The 19288-nt window shown below is 38.7% G+C and overlaps 1 protein-coding gene across 1 annotated transcript in view; it reads left to right on the top strand.

Annotated features, from left to right (window-relative positions):
* Positions 1-17154: 17154 nt before the first annotated feature.
* The window catches only part of LOC150091692 (uncharacterized), a 163626-nt gene continuing 161492 nt past the window's right edge, over positions 17155-19288 (top strand). The window contains exon 1 of the mRNA XM_090369286.1: positions 17155-17248. The gene's annotated coding sequence lies outside the window, so the exon portion shown is untranslated. The remainder of the gene's footprint in view (positions 17249-19288) is intronic.

Raw genomic sequence — 19288 nt, 5'->3', positions numbered from 1 at the left:
CCATGTGTGAGGGCGAACATGGGATAACTGTGGAAGTAATGTCAATGATATACAGGAATTTTTCCAGCAGGGATAAGGAGGTGATTATTCCCTTGTATAAGGCAATGGTCAGGCCACACCTAGAGTACTGTATACAGGTCTGGAGGCCTTATTTCAAGAAGGATGTAGAGCTGCTGGAGCGAGTACAGAGAAGGGCAACAAGATTAGTGAATGGAACAAAGGGGTGCTCTTACGAAGCAGGCTTAAGTTTTGCAAATTACAGTGTCTGGAGACTAGGCACCAGCGAGGTGATCTGATACAGGTGTATAAAGCCTTGAATGGTTTGAGCATGCTCAATGCTGATGGGATTCTTCCTCTAGCTCAGAATAATCACCTGAGAGGGCATAAATTCAAATTGAGGAAAGACAGATGTAGGATAGACGTGCGGAAATTTGCCTTTAGCCAGCGGGTGGTTGGTTGGTGGAACAGACTTTCATCCCTTGTAGTGGAGGTTGATAGCCTAAATAAGTTTAAGGCTCAGCTGGACAGGTATTTTGAACCAACAGAGGGATGAAGTGGTTTTTTTTTTTTTTTTTTTTGGCTGATGCTGCATAAGCTTGCTTTCTTGCATCAAATGCCTCTACTAATGCTAATAAAACAAGTGAAAACAAGACACCCAGCTTACTCCTCCTTTATAATCTCTTGTCCACCAGATAAAGCAACTCGCCTACAAGACGTAAGCGCCTGGCCAGTAGGTACCTTAGTGAAGCCCTACAGAGACAGATGGGCCAGACCACTGGTTAAAAATGATGCAAGGAATCGGGCTCAAAAGCAATCAAAAAAACTACCCCCAGCTGGGGATGCAGAACATCACATCCACCTGTTTGTACAAAACGTGAGGAGCATCTCAAATAAGCTCCACACCCTACAAACGATGATGATGTACGAGGACCTGGATTTCATTTGCCTAATCGAAACCTGGTTGGGAAATGGAAAACAGTTGGATCGGCTAACTGCGGCAGCAAACTGCAAATGTGTGGGAACCGGAAGAACAGATAGGCGAGGAGGGGGAGTTATAATTTGCTATCAAAATAAATACCAGCCTATAAGAGAATGAAAAACCAATTCAAATAATTTTGAAGGGATTTGCGTTACCTTTTCAAAAGAGCACGTGAAAATACAGTTATGCATCATATACCTCCCACCTGAGCACACAAAGGAGCCAAGAAACGAACTCTATGCATGGCGTGCTGCAAATCTAAAGCCATCAGTCATCACAATAATAGCGGGAGATTTTAATTTGCCTCTTCCGAAACACAGGGAGGCCAAGAAAGAGATGGATGCGACATTGGGTGCATTGCAATTAACGCAGCTTCCGACACCAGTGACAAGGGGAATGCAGCAACTTGACCTGTTGTATCATAGTTCCTTAGACATAAGGCTAGCGCAAAACTGCATAAAATTTAAGTCGGACCACAATCCCATTGAAATAGAAGCAGCACTGAAGATACACAAATACATGCAGGGTAACCACACGAACTGGGAAAAGCAAAGTAAGTATCTTTTCTCCGTGAAGTATATTAATGCAGAGGTCATTCTCAGTCACCTGACTAGTTACAACTGGAATGACCTGCAAGAAAAGCCAGTAGACGAAGCTTTAGAAATGATCACTAAAAAGCTATACCAAACAGCATTGGAAGGAGCAGCAAAAGAAATCAAAATATCTGAAAGAACAAAAGAATGGTTTAACCCACAACTGAAAGCAGGTTTCCTCAGGAAGCAAAAACTGTATAGAAAATGGCAAAGAACGGGTCATCCTGCTGATCACATTCGTTATAAGAAAGAAAGAGCACATTTCATCAAAGCAAAACGACAGGCACACTGCAGTGTTGTTCATAATAAACTAAAAAGAGCAAAAAGAATTACTAGCAATAGAAATAGCACAGAGAATATGACCGAATGCATTTTCAAGGAATGGGCTAATAACACTTTTAGTAACCTGCATGGACTGAATCAAATTGAGAACACTGATAATGGTAACAAAATTTTTGAATTCCTGAAAGATTTAAACAAGCGAAACTATTCGGCAATAGAGGAACCAACAAGACCTCCTTTGAGTGAAATACAAATCACCAAAGAGAGCGTAATGAAAGCAGTCAACGATCTGCCCAATAAGGCCACTGTTGGACCAGACAAATTTCCAATGTTCATCCTTAAAATAAGTAGCCCATTTATAATAGATCTATTACTGCACATCTATCAAGAAATCATCAGGTCAGGAGCTTTCCCGCAAGCTTGGAAAAATTACATTGTAACCCCAATACCAAAGATTAAACACCCAAAATTGGCTAAGGATTACAGACCAATTTCTGTTAGTTGCACCCTACAGAAGATATTCGAAAAAGCACTGCTTCCCACCATCAATCAACACTGCTTCAGCCATAGACCACCACATTTGCACTCAGTTATTTCGGGTAGATCAACAATAACAAACTTACTGGAAACCCTTTTTCGCGTGCAGAAAGCACTAAATGAGAAAAAGCAAATTGATATTATTTTTTTGGATATCTCCGCAGCCTACGACAACGTCTCAATTCCAGCGCTCATTTCGATTTTAAAGAATTATTTTAATGTAAGAGGAAATTTGTTAACTATAATAACCAGCCTGCTAGAACATAGAAAACTTATTGTTAAGCACCAAAAGCTACAATCTTGGTTTAGCATCTCGCAAGGAGTGCCACAAGGGGGATTCTTTCGGCTACCCTCTTCGCGGCCGCCCTGGAGCCGTTTCTTGCACGGTACTACAATTTTATAACATATGCTGACGATGTAAAATTCTTCATCACTTCCAAAGACCATGAATCAGCAGAAGGTATTTGTCAGATGGCAAATAGCACAATCCGAGAATTTGAGAGCTACCTGGACTGCATCGGGCTCCGTATTAATGCACAGAAGTCTGCCCAAATGACCATAACTTACAAGCAGAATAAAAATGACATCTCGATCACTGTGAACGGGTCTAGTGTGGAAAAAGTGCACTCTCACCTGGACCTGGGTCTTAAGTGGGATGACAGACTCACCTTTGCTCAACACTTCGCCCATATGAAGACAAAAATATTCGCCGCTTTATGGGCTACTAGACAGGAACTGGTAAGAATTAGGGATCCTCAGCTAGCGACCAAGTACATTTTAATGTGTGTCCTGCCAATTGCAATGTATGCCTCGCAAATCTGGTCTTCAGCTCCAGATTCACATTATAAGTCCGTCCTTGGGATCGAGTACTGGTTCTTGCGATGGCTTAACAGAGTTGCTGGCCACCCTTTTACTATCTCAAGGGCCATTCTCTACTCAAACCTTAACATCACACCATGGATGCAGCGGACAATTAACCGGAACATACACACTCTCGCACAAATGCTCACAGGCAGAGTAGATGCTCCAGTCCTGGATAATATTCTAGTTAAACCGCGTGCCACTGCTAGACATTGCGGAGAAGTAAATCATCCACTGCGTCCAGTCCTGAACAATCTTAGTAGCCTGCAAAGATTCTTCCCATCAAATGCAGCGAAAATATTTAACTCACTACACATAGATGCTGAAAAACTGTGTGAGGATGCAGCATACCGGAAAGAGATCTTCCAGGATTCGTACAGACTTAGCGAAATATGAATCGGCTGCAAAGTTCCAAAGAATTGTGAATAAAAGTGAAACTTTCTGCTTTAAGAACAATAATAATTTGTTGACTGTAAAAATATACCTTCTGTAACAGTTATTAATGGAATAATTCCATCTTCTGTAAATAGATCGAATTATTAGTGAATTGTAAATATATGAGTTGTATAATGTATGTACAGAATGATTAATGTGTAAATACTGTATATATTAAACATAAAATGTGTATATAATATTTCGGGACGAGACTACGTGTTCAGTATATGTAACCCACTGCACGTAGTATCTCGTACCCTGATATGTACTTAGCACCCTCCTGGCACTTTGCCGTCCCGGGGTGGTTTCCTTATGGAAATAAACAGATAATAATAATAATAATAATAATAATAATAATAATAATAATAATAATATACAAGTGCTGAATTTGTTGCACAGTTTATGTATGAACAGAATACCAATATCCTGTTTAAAGACTACAATGCAGGTTTTCGGTTGGAGAAAAGTGGGTTGGATGAACCTAGTGCGGTGGAGTATCTTGAAATTCTGTCTTTGGAATCAGACTGGGCCTTGGTCATGAAGGGTTCCTGGATGGATATGATGTCAATATTAGGATCTTCTGCTGTATGAGGGATTTCGTCGGCGACTACCCTCGACCTATTGCCGTTTATTTGCATTATCTTCAGAGCGGATCTTGACTTTCTGCTTGAGTTTCTTCCTTCTGTGGGGGAGGCTCCCAAATTAACTGCATGGGGTTGAGTCTGGATGGTTGGTTGGAGGGAAAGCGAGGATCACTGTTGTGGCTGGAGGAGATTAGTATTCAGCCTATCCATCCGGTCCTTTGTCTTGCCATTCCAAGGGCTCGTAAGTATTCTGGGCAGGCTACATCCTGAACAGAGTGACGTCTGTATTTGTGTGAATTCTTTGGTTGGTTTGTCTGTTTTCTTGGCAAAACGCATACGTTTCAGGGAAATAAAACTTGCAAATCGAACTAATTGTTTTGACTCGCTGTGGTTGTTGTAGTAGGGTCAACAGCAACTAAGGCCATATTGCTCCGTATATACAGTTGCGCACAAAAAAACTGCATCACTTGTGAATTTTGCAAATAATATGGGTTGCAGAAATGTTTGAAATGCATTGGTTAGTGGGATATATACTTATGAGCCAAAACATTATGACCACCTACCTAATATGCTGTTGGTCCTCCACGTACGACCAAAACAGCTCTTTCCCGGCGAGGCTTGGACGCTATAAGATTTCTAAATGTGTCTTGTGGTATCTGGTACCAACACGTAAACAGCAGATCCTTTAACTGTTGTAAGATCCGTGGTTGAGACGCCGCAGATCGGAGTTGCTGTTCTAACACAAACCACAGATGCTCGATGGGATTGATATTTTGGGAATTTGGAGGCCAGGACAATACCTGAAAGTCTTCCTCATGTTCCGCGAACGAGTCTCGAACAATACGAGCGGTATGGCATGACGCATTATCCTACTGAAAGACGGCACCAGCAGAGGGGAAGACCGTTTCCATGAAAGGGTGTACCTGGTCAGCAATGATGTTTAGGAAAAAAATTATTATTTTTTTAGACCACCCGAATAATTAAATTCATCGGCCGTGCAGTGTGTCTTATGTCTGTTAATTGCGTGTGTTCTATGATCGATTTGTCTGTTTTGCTGGAAGAAAAACCCCAGTTTCTGGGGAAAGCTTTGCTATATACGTCTGAGACCGACTAACTCATCTACGGAGTGAAAAACGCCCATTAAAGTTACTCGCGTCATCGACGGGATTCAAACCCAGGCTTTTTCTATCCGGTGTGGGGAGGACGGTGACGATACCACTGTGCTACATGTGAAGAAAATGATGTTTAGGTAGGTGGTAGATGTGAGAGTGCCTGGCACATGGATGACTGGACCCAGGGTATCCCAACAGAACATCGCCCAAAGCATGACATCACCTGCTTGTTTTCGTCCCACGGTGCATCCAGAAGCCATCACTTACCCAGGTAAACGACGCACCCGTACCCTTCCATCCACATAGTGCAACAGGAAACATGATTCATTAGACCAGACGACCTTCTTCCAATCACTCAAGGTCCAGTTTCGATGCTCGCGTGTCTATTGTAGGCGCTCTCGCCGGTAAGCCGTTAGCATGAGCACTGGGAGCGGCCTGCGGCTCCGCAGTCCCATTTTGAGCAAGGTTCGATGCACTGTTTGTTGTGACACATTATATCCGTCACCATTGCAATTACTGGCGAGTTGCGCCGCAGTCGCCCATCCGTTGCCACGTACCATCCAGGGGGAACCTTCGCTCACCTCGAGAATCGATGTGCTGCAGTCGTCCAACACCTCGCAGGCGGTTCGTGTGTTTCCCCTCCTCGGACCACTTTCGGTAGGTACTAACCATGGCTGATCGTGAGCAACCCCCAGCCGTGTCGTTTCTGATATGTTCTGACACAGTCGTCTGCTGGCGATTACAATTTGGCCTTTGACAAACTCACTTAATTCCACTGCCTTTCCCATCCGAGAACAAGAGTAGCCCTGATAAACGGAGCTTAGTATCAGGGTTTTTTCATACCGTGTCCCGACCCGCACACACGCCGTAGTTCACCTGCAGTTGCTTCTATTTGCATAACGGTTCGCTGGTCACAATGTTTTGGCTCATTGGTGTTTATCTCTGTGAATGAAATCCAATAAAAAGACTCCATCTGATATACCAAGCTGTCATAAATATCTTCGCAAAGGATAAAATGCGTAATTAAAGGAAATATGAGAAATCATGCAAATGGCAATCATCACAACCAAACAACATTTAATTGTATTTATGTGAACAAACTGAAATGACAAGTTTAAAGTTAACGTAATAGTATTATGTACTGTAAATCAGCAAAATAAGTCCTCAATATTTAGTTATTCCTCCTCGAGCTGCAATTACAGCTTTGCAACGATCTGGCATAGAGTTAATCAACTTCTGGATAAACGGTTGCCCAATTTCGTGGTACCACACTCTTACAATGCTCTCCTGCAGCTGAATCTTACTTGTTGGCTTCTTCTGAGCAATTTTAGACGACATTATGTACCAGCAATCTTCAATAGGGTTCAAATCTAGACTGTATAATAATGTCAGTCCAATACTGTAATGCCAGCATTTCTGAGGTATAACTGCACCTTAAGGGAGAAACACGAGGAAAAACATTGGTGTATTTTAAGCCTTGTGAGACAAGAAGCCAAAAAATCATCATTGAATCTAAATAGCATAAAACTTACCAATTGTGCTATAATAAGCCTCCGAAAATTACACTGAGATCGAGTGGTAACGTCCCAGCTAAAACCTGCAAAGCAGGTTTTAGCTGGGACGTTATCACTCGATCACTGTGTAATTTTCAGAGGCTTATGCTATCACCTGAAACATCAGATTCCCACTCAGCTCCTTGGAATTTCTGTTAACACTCAAGTCGATGTTAAAGCTGAACGAAAAAAATTTGGCAAAAGTTGATCAATTTGTGGCAGTGTAGGTGGAACACACATCACTGGGTTGTGTAGCACGTAAGTTTTTTCCTGAAGTTGACACTCTTATGAATAAAAAAGCTACAGTCTGGTTTAGCCTTGACTCTTGTACCTCCTATTTATTATCACGACATGGCTTATTAAATAAGAAACTGTTTTTTTTTTTATGTGAACCCCAAACACGAGAGGTATTAGAACCTATAGTACTTAGACCGTGCTTGGGTTGGAGGTTGAGAAGACGAAAGAAGATATTTGTTGACATTGGACTTGAACTTCTGTAGACTGTAATTTTCAGGAAATACATATGAAGGAAGGTTTTTCTAGAAAACGGCAGTTGAATGAATAAACGAGGAAGATGAAAAGTTGGTTCTCTGTGGAAAAGGCATGCAGCAGAAACAGTACGTCTATGAGAAGATACAGCGAGTGGAGAGACTCTGTTAGAGATGAATATTCCATGGCAGGGCGGATTTGCGATTTGTACAGAGTGAACAGCTGTTTCTAAGAAAAGTAACTACAAGAGCGAAAGAGAAAACCAAGTGTTTTAGATGCAGAGGAAGCAATATTTGTAATGTGCTCGTGCCAAGAGAGATTAGAAGTCAGGGTAATCCCCAAAAGAGATATATCATTTTGCCTAGACATCGGAGTGTCACTAAAGATAAGCATAGGAGCAGAAGAATCCTTTTTGCGAGATATAAGACAAGATTGAATTTTAGAAGGATTTCGCTTGTCTCTTACGGAACTCTGTCATTGCGGCGGTGTGGAAGGTTGGCAGCACGTGTTGTACTTTTGTCCCTCATACAATGAATTTCGAGTAACTCTACAGAATGCAATTACCAACTTTTCATCAGGATTGACCAGAGAACACACGCAATTTACAGATACAAATACGGTTTAATGTAATCATTTACGCGTAACGTAATATAATAATTTGGTTGTTTTTTTTTTTTTTCATCAGGATTGACACTTGCGCGTGCGCGTCGTTGTGAAGACTGTCTTATCTTGTGCTCCTCAAGTTTACAGTATTTTCGTGTTTATTATGCGAGTTACACCAACGTTTTTGTATAGCGACCTGACTGATTATACTGTGCACCTCTAGTGGAAGGTTAGACCGGGGTTCGAGCCCGTCACCACCAAATACGGAGGATCCGGAAAGGTCAAGGAATGACAGCCGCATATCCAGGAGCAATATGGCCTTAGTTGCTAATGCTCCTAAAAACCAAATAACAAACGAACAATCCAGTGGAAGATTGCGTCCCTAAACCTTTAGGTAATTATCATTTTTTCATGATCTGTTTCTTAGATATACAGTATTCGTGTTTACCCTATTTGCTTGTTTCAAGGCCCGAATTTTACTTTTGCATTTGCTCACCTTCACTGCTCGCCAACTCCCCACCGCCTCCGGGTTATATCACGAGGTCAAGCAGTTCCACCACGTTATGAGTTTACTCTCAGTTAATCACTTCAAATGTGCAAATTTTACAATTCTGACCTATTTTTCGCACCAGTCCGGCTTACGAGATGAGTCTGCGCATCATGCTGCTAACCTCACTAACTACTTCAAGACTGTTACTCCCTGCCTCTTCTTCTCTTCCCCGGAAACTGCCTTCCTCGATGTAGAAAATAAGAAAATAAAATAAAATAAAATAAAATAAAGTAATTCGTGTGTGTGTGTGTGCCACTAATGGAGATTTTTCAGAAAATAAGCAATCGATATTCCGAAAAATGTGTGGAGTTTTTAGACAAAGTACAGCCGAGGACTAGACTTATAGAATTATTATTGATTCAGTTTGATTTATATTGATTGTGCAAATAATGACGTTTAATCACGGCTCCTCTTCATCCGGTGGGGATGAATCTGATCATTTTCCTCCCTCATCTGCCTAAGACGCCACGGAGGACTCCCCATCCTTCACATAGGAAGAAAAAGAATAAGAGCAAGAAGAAACTTTTCGTTCTGGTGTGAGACTGCTAACTGCAGGACTTACTGGAGGTCACATATGAATTAAGCTGTTTATAAGATTTGTACCTGCTTCTGTGCTAAAATGCTTGCGTAAAGTTTTGTCTGTTGAATGGTACTGGCCTAAGGCTTTTCTTTTTTTTTTAACAATCTTTGACTAGAGTCTTTGGCTCGAACTTTGTTGGGCTTTTGGCGTCCCTCTCTTCTGCTGGTGCTGGCTGGTAGCCCCTGCTCTACCTTCCCATGGTGGTGGCGCGTTTTCGACCTGCTGATTCTGGGTAGCCTAACAGTCAGTTCATTTTTGGCCATTTCTACAGTCCTGTATCTTAAAAAGTGAAACGAGGCGAAGATGAACTAACGTTCCAGGTGCCGCCTTACACAAATACATACATACATACATACATACATACATACATGCAGGTTGAATTTCGATTCGTCAGAAAGGATGACAGTGTCCCATTGCTCTTTTGTCCATGGAACATGCGTTTTAGCTCAATTCTTCCTCATTTGTTGGGTCAAGATAGGTTTCTTGGACCGATAGGGATGCAGACCGACCACATTCCAAAAGGCATCTTTGGATAAGTCCCAACTTTTGTGTAAATGTCAACATCGGAAATTAGATTCTCAGAACAAATGATGGATTTAGGCAGGTATTGGTCACCGGGAAAATAGCATCTTCACGGAGTTGCTGGCATTTACGTGCAAATCAAATCATAACTGCGCAAATGAGAAACTTCTTTTGCCAGCTAGCTAGCAAAAGAAGTTTCTCATTTATTTCTGGTTATGGTTTAACGTTTGACCGTCATGAAGATTGTCATTTTGTCATTAAACACTGACAACATATTTTAATCTATTAACTATTCAGAATGGGATGCTACAAGACGTATATTATCCTACCAAAACTCAACGGACTCTCCTCAAATTATAGGACGTTATCTAATACTGAGAAACAGAAATATTTTAGTTTATATACGTGATTGGCAGTTAGCCCAGAATTTATTTCAAACGGTTGTGCCAAACAATGAATACAGGGAAAGAGCTAATAATTGGTGGATGCCTTCTAAATAAAATGCCTGTACTATTTCTGAAAAACTAATCACTCCCGGTCGACAATTAGCCATGATGAACATATGGAAACCCAGAAATAATATTGAATCCAATAAACGACCATTAGGTGTAAACTAACCGGGTGCGCTGTTCCAAGTGTGAAGTTGGAGGAGTATTTTCATGATGTGGAGTTGTTTTGCGTGGTATGGACAAGATCATTAGTCACAGTTCATGGAACTATGAATGCTGCATCCTACACTGATATTCTGGAAAATTCTGTGCACCCTACAATGTAGCAGTTTTACGGAAGTAGCTCTTACAACCTACCAGTAGCTCTTACAACCTACCGGTAGCTCTTACAACCTACCAGTAGCTCTTACAACACTCCAGAGATCGAAAATTGTGAACGCTTGGTTTGAATAGAGCAAATCGAAATGTTGTAAATTTGCAAGGGTCTATTCTTGGACCTTTGTTTTGGAATCTTGTTCTCAACCAATGGTTGTTCAAGGTTTTCCCAAATTATTATTCATCACTTGCATACGCGGATGATTTAGTTCTTCTATTTTATGGGAATTCTCGCCAATCATTATAAGAAAATTACAATTCTTCTTCAACGAAAACTTTCTGATTGGTCAATGCTTAACAAACGCACTATTTCTCACAGTAAAACTTGCATGATGGTCTTCAAAGGCGCCATTTTGTTAACTCTTTTTTTTTTTTTTTTTTTTTGGTAGTTGTTGGCGCATAGGCTTCTGTGGCCATAATGCACCTCCCAAAGTTTTTGCAGTACTTTGATCCAAGCCCGAGGCGGGAATCAAACCCGCGACCTTTGGGTTGCCAGGCAGGAACTTTACCCACCCGGCTAGCCCGGTCGGCTTTGCTAACTCGTCCTCCTCTCATAAAAATGAATAGTAAATCTCTCCCTTTTGTAACTGCCACAAAATTCGTTGGATTACTGATTGATAATCGCCTTACCTTTCTTCCTCATCTGAATCATCTGTTTGACAAAGTAAGAAAATTTGTCTTTTACATTGTTCGCATTTCTGGTCAGGACTTGGGGTATGAACCATACGATTTTGTTTACACTATACAAAGCTGTCATTTTCCCAATTACCTCATATGCTGCTGCAGCCTGGTTTAGACGCACTAAATTGCTTACAGTTCAGTCCAAGCTTGGTTCGATCAGTGCATTTTCCTTCTAGTCAGAACTGTCTCTACCTCTGCCCTACAAGTCGTATCAGGTTCACTACCTTTAGACTTACATTTAATTTACCGTGGTCCTTCTTACTTCATTCGTAAGGGCCTCCCAGCAGAATTCAATGGAATTCAAATTGACGTGTCCTCCACTCCTAAAGAAGAAAAACAACGAATTTTGAATATTCTTCAATGCCGATGTCAACTTCGCTGGTCTCATTCTTAATTACAAAATTATTTATTCCAGAAGTTACATTTGTTAATAAAAACACTCGTAAATGGTTTTCCCCCACCATGTTTTCTAGCTTTCTTTTAACAGGACACGGTTCTCCTTAAATTTTAAATTTGCCTGTTTCCATCTTTGCAACTCCGAATTTTGTCTTTGAGGTTCTACCGAGGATTCTACCCACGTTCTTTTCTTTTGCCCTATTTACCATGAATTTCGTTCAGAATTACTATCTCTCACTGGTCCTCTTACTCCTGGTCAGGATTCTGTCTTCATTTCCTCTCCTACTTTCTCTCAGTCCTTTCAGAAATTCTCACGCTCTTTCTTTATTAAAAGACGACGGTTATTGTCTGAATTATAAACCTAGTTTATATTATTGACCAATACCTGTACTTAACTTAAATTCATTCATAATTTCCAAATTCTTTCAGAACTTCACCAAGCTTCTCCCCCAAGGCTTGTTGAATTCTAAGGAATGTTTTCAAACATTTTCTTGTTGCTATTAGCCTGATAGCACAAACTGTAACATTCATCTCAACTGTTTGCTCCATTTTTTAACAGGTGTTAAAATTTAACAGTGATTAAGTTTATATTTAAATAATACCTTTGTGCTCTTTAGATTTTGTGGTAAAGTATGACAATAATATAATTTATGTCATTATCTTATTTACTCTGCTGAACACCTGTTCATGCCTTGAACTGATTGGACATTAATTGCTAGACGACACTTGTCAACTATAATAGTTAATCCAATTTTTTTTTTTGAATATGTAGGTTTTTTGTATAACTATTTGTAACATTTGTTTGTATAATTATTTGTAAAACTATTTATATCTGTACATCTGTGTACATTTATATCTGTATAATTTTAGATATTCTGCATCTGCATAACTCTGTAAATTTTGTTTATGGCAACACTTCGGGGATAAACTTTGGGATAAACCGTGTTCCTGTTGCGGGTTGCGTTGCTTTTCAATTGAGTCTTTTGGAGGGGTCTGAGTTCGATTCTATTTGCTTAAAGATTTCTAATTTTCTGTATAATTCCTTCTCTTGCAAACTGCTGAGTGGGTAACTGTTTCCAGTTATCTATCTCTAATTGGTTCCCCTAATTTTAATGAAAGTCTAACTCTAAACAACATTTTCCTCAATTTGAGTTCCTAACTTAACCCGAAACAGTTTCCTTCATGTTTACTTTGTTTGTGTACCTACAGGCAAATCTTCTATCGCCACACCTAAACATGGCAGAGTTGGACTGAAGTTCCAGGCGCCCCCATTCATCAGACATATTTATACGAGTTATTGTACTATATTACAGTGGGTAGCGTTGATTAAATCAATTGAACAACTTTGGGATAAACCGAGTTCCTGTTGGGGAAGACTTGCTTTTCGATTAAGTCTTCTGAAGGTGTCTCGATTCCCGTCAATGACTGGAGCAATTTCTAAAGTCATCTTCAATCGAGGATGTGGTCAGCTGATCTCCAAAAGAAGTAAGATTTTTTAACCGTGATTATTATGTACAATAGTATAAATCATGGATAAATACACAAGATACAAAAGCATGTTCAGTAAGGCAAGAGATATTTTTTCTCTTTGTAAAAGCATGAATCTATTTGCTAAATATGTATTTGTTTATGTGTTATTTAAATGATCTATAGAACTACATATAATTGACTAGTGTACAATTCAAAAATACTTTGCAATTTGTTTAACAAAGAATGGATACTCAATGTATATATCTACTAAATAAATATTTATTAAGCCAGGATACAAATATTCAAATATATATAAAATTTAAAAGAAAATGTCACAAACTTATAGGTGTTACAAACTAAATTATAAATTGAATATGTATTAGACTTGACTTACCAATCTGATTCTTGAATAAGGAATTAAGTGACCTGGTATGCAGAGAAAGCTATAATCCTGTATGTATTCCAGGAAAATAAGCACGCACTGTACAATGAGAGAAAGGGTAACAACACTGTAAAATCAATAATTATAAAACACAAAGCAAAACATTCAAATCGACACAGTACAGTTCTGTGGATGGATTTTAGACCCTTCATTAATTCAGGACATTATGTAATATGTGTCAAATTGTGCGTGTGTGTGGGCCGATGGGATACTATTAACTATTATGATATTTAATGCTTTTACACTGCCTGGTCACTTTATCAGCGCCATGAGTTAACAGCATGTTGGACCGCGGTTAACCATATTGTAGAGGGATAAACACGCAGCATTCCACACGATCCTGTCTGTTCTCCATTGCCAGTGAAATGCCTTGGGCAGTAGTCAGTTCGTACGGCTTGTGACCTCTCTGATTTGCATACTTTTCTTTATAAACAGTTGCATATTGCCAAAACCCTATATGGTATTAATAAAGTAGCCAGACAGCACTACACTTAGTGATCACTGAATTATGACTCCTATTTGTAATGGATTATGCCTCATAAGTCTCAGTACAAAACGTAGAACAGCTTTGTGCACAAGAGCAGTGGTAATTTGCATCTGACCGTGCAACTCAAAGAGATAAAATCGAGAACTAGGACCCCTGATGCGAATGGACCAACGTTTTACTGGTGAGATCTAGCGGTAGCTCTTAGGATACGATATGCTCCCTGCCATGTTGTAATTTTTCCTGGACAGAAACGGGATCTTTCAAACGATAATGCGCTGTGTCATCACACCTGCATAGTGCATAAGTGGTTGAGGAACATAGTGAAGATATCATCCATCCTGATTGGCTTCTAAATTGTTCCGACCTCAATTCAATTGAACTGCTGAGGGATATTTTGGAACGGGAAGTGAGAGGAATGGACACGCAACAGGCATCTCTTCCAACACTGTGGGCAGCCATAGAGGCAGCATGTATTGGCGTCTTTAGACATCTAGTGGAGTCAATGCCTAGGCAAATAGTGACTGTTATCCGTGCGAACAGTAGCCCAACTCGATATTACGCAGGTGGTCATAATTCAATGATCACTGAATGTATTTTATAAGGGTATAAGAAAATTAAGTTGCAAGTAGAACTTTTAATATTTTAAAAGTAATTGCCTAAATTTCTACAGGAACACAATTGTCTCTTGTTGCCATTTATTATTATAAATGAAAACAGGAAGATGTTTTGACGTTTTACATCCTCAAGTTGGAAGTCCAGTAATTCCATACCACACCGATGGAACTGATACTAGTCATCATAATAAAGAATTAATTAGACTCGTGGTATCTCCTGATCCCCTTGTAAGAAATGCTCGAACGAATCCAGGACATCGATGGAAAGTATATCATGAGACAGACACAAGACAGCTGCATCCACCCCATCAAGATTAAATTATCCTATGTTGTTGTTGTTGTAGGGTTTTAGGAGAATTTTCTGTTTGCTTCTGGTTTGCTTCCAGGCTGATTTTCTGAATAAAACTTCAGCCTTGGAACTTTCTTCATCCTACCTTACATACTGTGCAAGTTAAAATACTAAAATTAATAGGCCAAGAACATTAAAAATAAGTAGATATAAAATTCAGTGAAGCTTTGAAACGCAAGTACTTCCTCTGTCAGGAGTACAATTTTCTATAGTATACGGCGAGTATTTATATTTAATATAATCCTTGTCACTATGGGACTCTGGGAATCTTAAACCACTATACAAGTCTGCAGTCGGCAATGCCACAGACAGCAAGGCGCTAATGTTCTCGCCTAAGGGTTATAATGAACACATTTCCTTACAATACGCATTTATAAGAAAAATACAAGCTCTTTGTATAAAATGGTTCTTTGTATAAAATTTTTATAAAACTTTATAAATCTTTGTATAAAATGGTTCTTTGTATAAAACTCTTTGTATAAAATGGTTCCTGTGAACCTTGGACTCTGCATAACTGTGAGTTTAATGCAAACACACTTTAATCTTGATTTAAAAAATGATAAAAGTATTTATTCTAATGATATTACTCACAAATTACATACTCACCTCGTAGAACATATTGATGCTTAGAATAGACATGGCAATGTTGTAGAGTATCAAGAAAGCCCTCAACTCCATTGGCTCTCTGTTCTTCATCAGTTGCGGACCGAACACTTTAGTTAGCAGTATGTAACCCACTCCAACTACCAATATGATTTCGGGATTCCTCATCAGAGGCCATCCTTCTTCAATGTGTTTATCTGGAGAGAATAACATATATTACATAAGATGAAGAAGTACAAACTTATCATCTAATTCACAAAGTGTGACTGATGTCAGGCTTTTCATTCCCAGACATCTCCCTTGGGATGGGATAAAGGACGTATTATTAAGGCTAGTAGCTATCCGTGGACAGAGCAGTGAAAAGTACGAAATAATAAATACAGATATTGCTGCCTAAAATTAGAGGGGTCACATTCACCTTTTACCGTGAAGAGTGATATGATTGACTGTCATTTTAAATACGTATTTAAGGCCTTCGGCGATGTATATAAGGCCTTCAATGGAATAAGTAAAATGAACGAAGAATATATGTTTCACTGGTAGGAAAACGAGTACTGGATGACCAAAATATAAAATCTTAGGGATTACTTGGATCTCCTGACGTTTACCCTCAGAAGAGGTGATCACTGGAATTAAGTGTAAATTCAAATAAATTAAGTGGACTGAGGTGGAAAGTTCGATAAAGTCCAAATCAGAATTGGATATTTTCATATTAGGGCAGCCGAATAACTAACTTATCTGCCCCTGTGTATTATGTCCATAAATTAAATTGTGTGTTTTCTGGTTGTATTCCTCCGCGAAAAGCCGAGTTTCTTGGGAGGAGGATAAACCTTGAAATCCTCGCTTCAGAACAACTAAGTCCACAGAGTGAAAAAAGCCCATAATAGTTCCTTATATCATTGATGGATTCTTCGAACTTGGGCCCTTTCCACCTGGTGGGAAGGAGGACTGTGATTATAACCACTGTGCTACACGCTCAGACATCAGAAGTGGACAGTTATTTGGGACGACTGGACGTATGAGCTGGTGGGATTTTTTTTTTTTTTTTGTTTTGTTTTGCACATGTTAAAGAAGTCTGCCGCTTTGCATCAATCTAGCAATTTTTATTGTAAAATATTATCATAACACTGCAAAAGTGTGACTAAGCAGAGCTAATAGCTTTTCTGTTTCTGTTGAATGAAATGTACACGTTTGAAAGATTCGTATTGATGAATGGCTAGTATCTATCCATGAGATCTGACCCATTTTGATTCCTACTTTAAATAAAAATTTAAAGGTAATGGAAACAGCCTCACTGCCTGTGTAGTGGTACGCAAGTGTTATCTTCCATACCTTTGAGAGAAATACATCCAATAAACATGAAAAAACATATATTCAATTAAATAATCAACTTCCTTGATTGCATATTTTATTGGTTTTCAGCCACTTCTGATTAAGAAATATTTGTTATCTTGTTTGTGTAACAGTGGAACACCTTTTCTACAAACTGTATTTCCTTGTTATCGCGTTTTTAGGGGTATTTACTTGGACTGCCAAACAGGTTTACGAACAGATATACTCCTTATATGCTTAAGGAAAAGTGAGAACAAAGCCTTTCTCATTCAAATATAAAATCCAACACCAGCTCTTCTTCACTCTGCAATCTTGTTTCAGTTGACAACCTGGAGGTTAGCCACTATTAACCTTATTCCAGTCTTCACAGGTAAGAGATCCGATGTATCATTTATAAAGTAAGAACTTGTGATAATAAATTTTAAAAATATGTAATATTTCTCAAAGAAATATTGCATTTTTAAAATTTATTTCGCTTATAGTTTGAAGAGTATACAGAAGACGGTTTTTAAGCTTTTTCGAAATTAAATATAAATCATTTTAATGGCATTAATTTATATTTATATTTGGCTACAGTACGAATACCACCATTTTGTATTTTCATATCAGCTTTAAGATATTAACTCCATTTATGCAAAATGAAATAAAATGTAAATAATAAATAATATGACTCTGTCATTAGGGATTTTAATACGTGCATGATACACATATATAAGTACTTACTTGGACTGCCAAACAGCTTGTCTAGACTTTCAGATATTTTGGACGACATCCAGAGTATATTCGCTGATCATGAAAATAAAGATTTAAATCATAATTCTCATTGAAATGCATGAATGATACTAATACTAACAATCATAATTTATAATTTAAATTAAAAACTCTTAAATTTAAAACTTAAATATAATCTAAATTGTGCAGGACAGTGCTGATCTCTCGACATTGTTTCAATCATCGCCTCGTTTATTGTGTTGTAGGTGAATCTTTTTGGAATTCCCCTTGAAAACGTCCAAAACGTGGGATACCAAGTTTTGGACGTTTTCCGAAACTTGGTATCCCACGTTTTGGAATCAAGTTGCTTCGATAACTGCATCAAACCAATCTAAGATATTACAATATAATTTTAATCGAACTTCATAATCAGGTGAATAATTTACACCCTGTATGTCTTGGGATGATGTTGTTTTCAATGTTTTGGTTAAATAAGATTATATTTTTCATCGAGTTCTTAAACGACGCTATATTGCACTTATTCACAAACTTTTTATTTGAGCACCAGTTTAAAAAATATTCCCAAAGCCTCAATTTAACGTTGTTTGCATTTTGTAATGTAAAATGGTTATTATCTCGGTAGCAAAACGAAATTGATATTATGGGGATCACAGAAAAACTGATGGGAAACTTCAAGTCAGTATGGACGTATCAGATTCCCTATTGTGTGGGGTGGACGGTAATTATACGAACCGTACTTTCCACGGGGGCCCAATTCAAGATAAATTATCTTTAAGTACCAGTGAGCGAATTTATGGCTATGGTCAAATAGCTAACTGTAATGTATTCATTTTAGCTGTTTTCAAAATTATGGTCCCTAGATTTGGACCGTGATTTTGGTCAAAAAAATAAATTTCGACCATGAATTTTTCATGGTCCATAAATTTGGTGGGAAAATTAATGTTCTATGATACGTCCAAGTTTTGGTTTTTTCGTGGGTGGTCGGATAAGAAGTGTGGAAACGTCTGGTACTCAACACACAAGAATAACTGAAGAGAGACAGAGATGGTAAAATGATACCCAGTTTTTCCACAATACAATTAAATAAAGATACTGATTTTCTTAGTATGATGAAGCCTTCTTTGTCACTACATCTTTGCTAAGCTGCTGTCCGCTTTTAACATGAATACAGTCCTCTATCGTAGATCTTCGAAAGTAGAGGGATTCTAGGGATTCTTCTTATAGTCTTAGAGACCATCGAAGATTTTGTACAGCCCGCGAGAAACATTCGAATGTTTTTACTTCGTTTCGTTCACAGCTCTTTTCTACCTGTATAGTAGGTTCCATCTGCGTGATTATAAACTTTGTTCATATATATAAGAACGTGCCTAAGGCTGCCTTTTGTCTGAAAAATGATCATATTATTTTTTCTGTGATATTTCCTTGGTCTTGCTTCTCAAGCAACAATAACTTTAAAGTGAAAAATGAAAACAAACAACACGTGAGCATAATAGTGCGCACGCTTCATGATTTTTGTTTTGGAAAAAGCAACTTGTAAACAGATATGTATTTTTTAAATATCTGTATATAGAAAGTACACGAAGGTCGGGCATTCAGAGCCTAGAAGTTATGTATGGTCCGCCCTCTTCAGAACGAAACTTTCAATACGGCCCTTCGTTACCAAAAACCTTTTGAAGTC

This window comes from Mastigoproctus giganteus, chromosome 1 (genome assembly GCF_048544385.1).
Source record: "Mastigoproctus giganteus isolate SK-2022 chromosome 1, ASM4854438v1, whole genome shotgun sequence".
Lineage (NCBI taxonomy): Eukaryota > Metazoa > Arthropoda > Arachnida > Uropygi > Thelyphonidae > Mastigoproctus > Mastigoproctus giganteus.
Note: the sequence above shows the minus strand (reverse complement) of the source record. Positions and strands in the feature narration are given on the sequence as shown.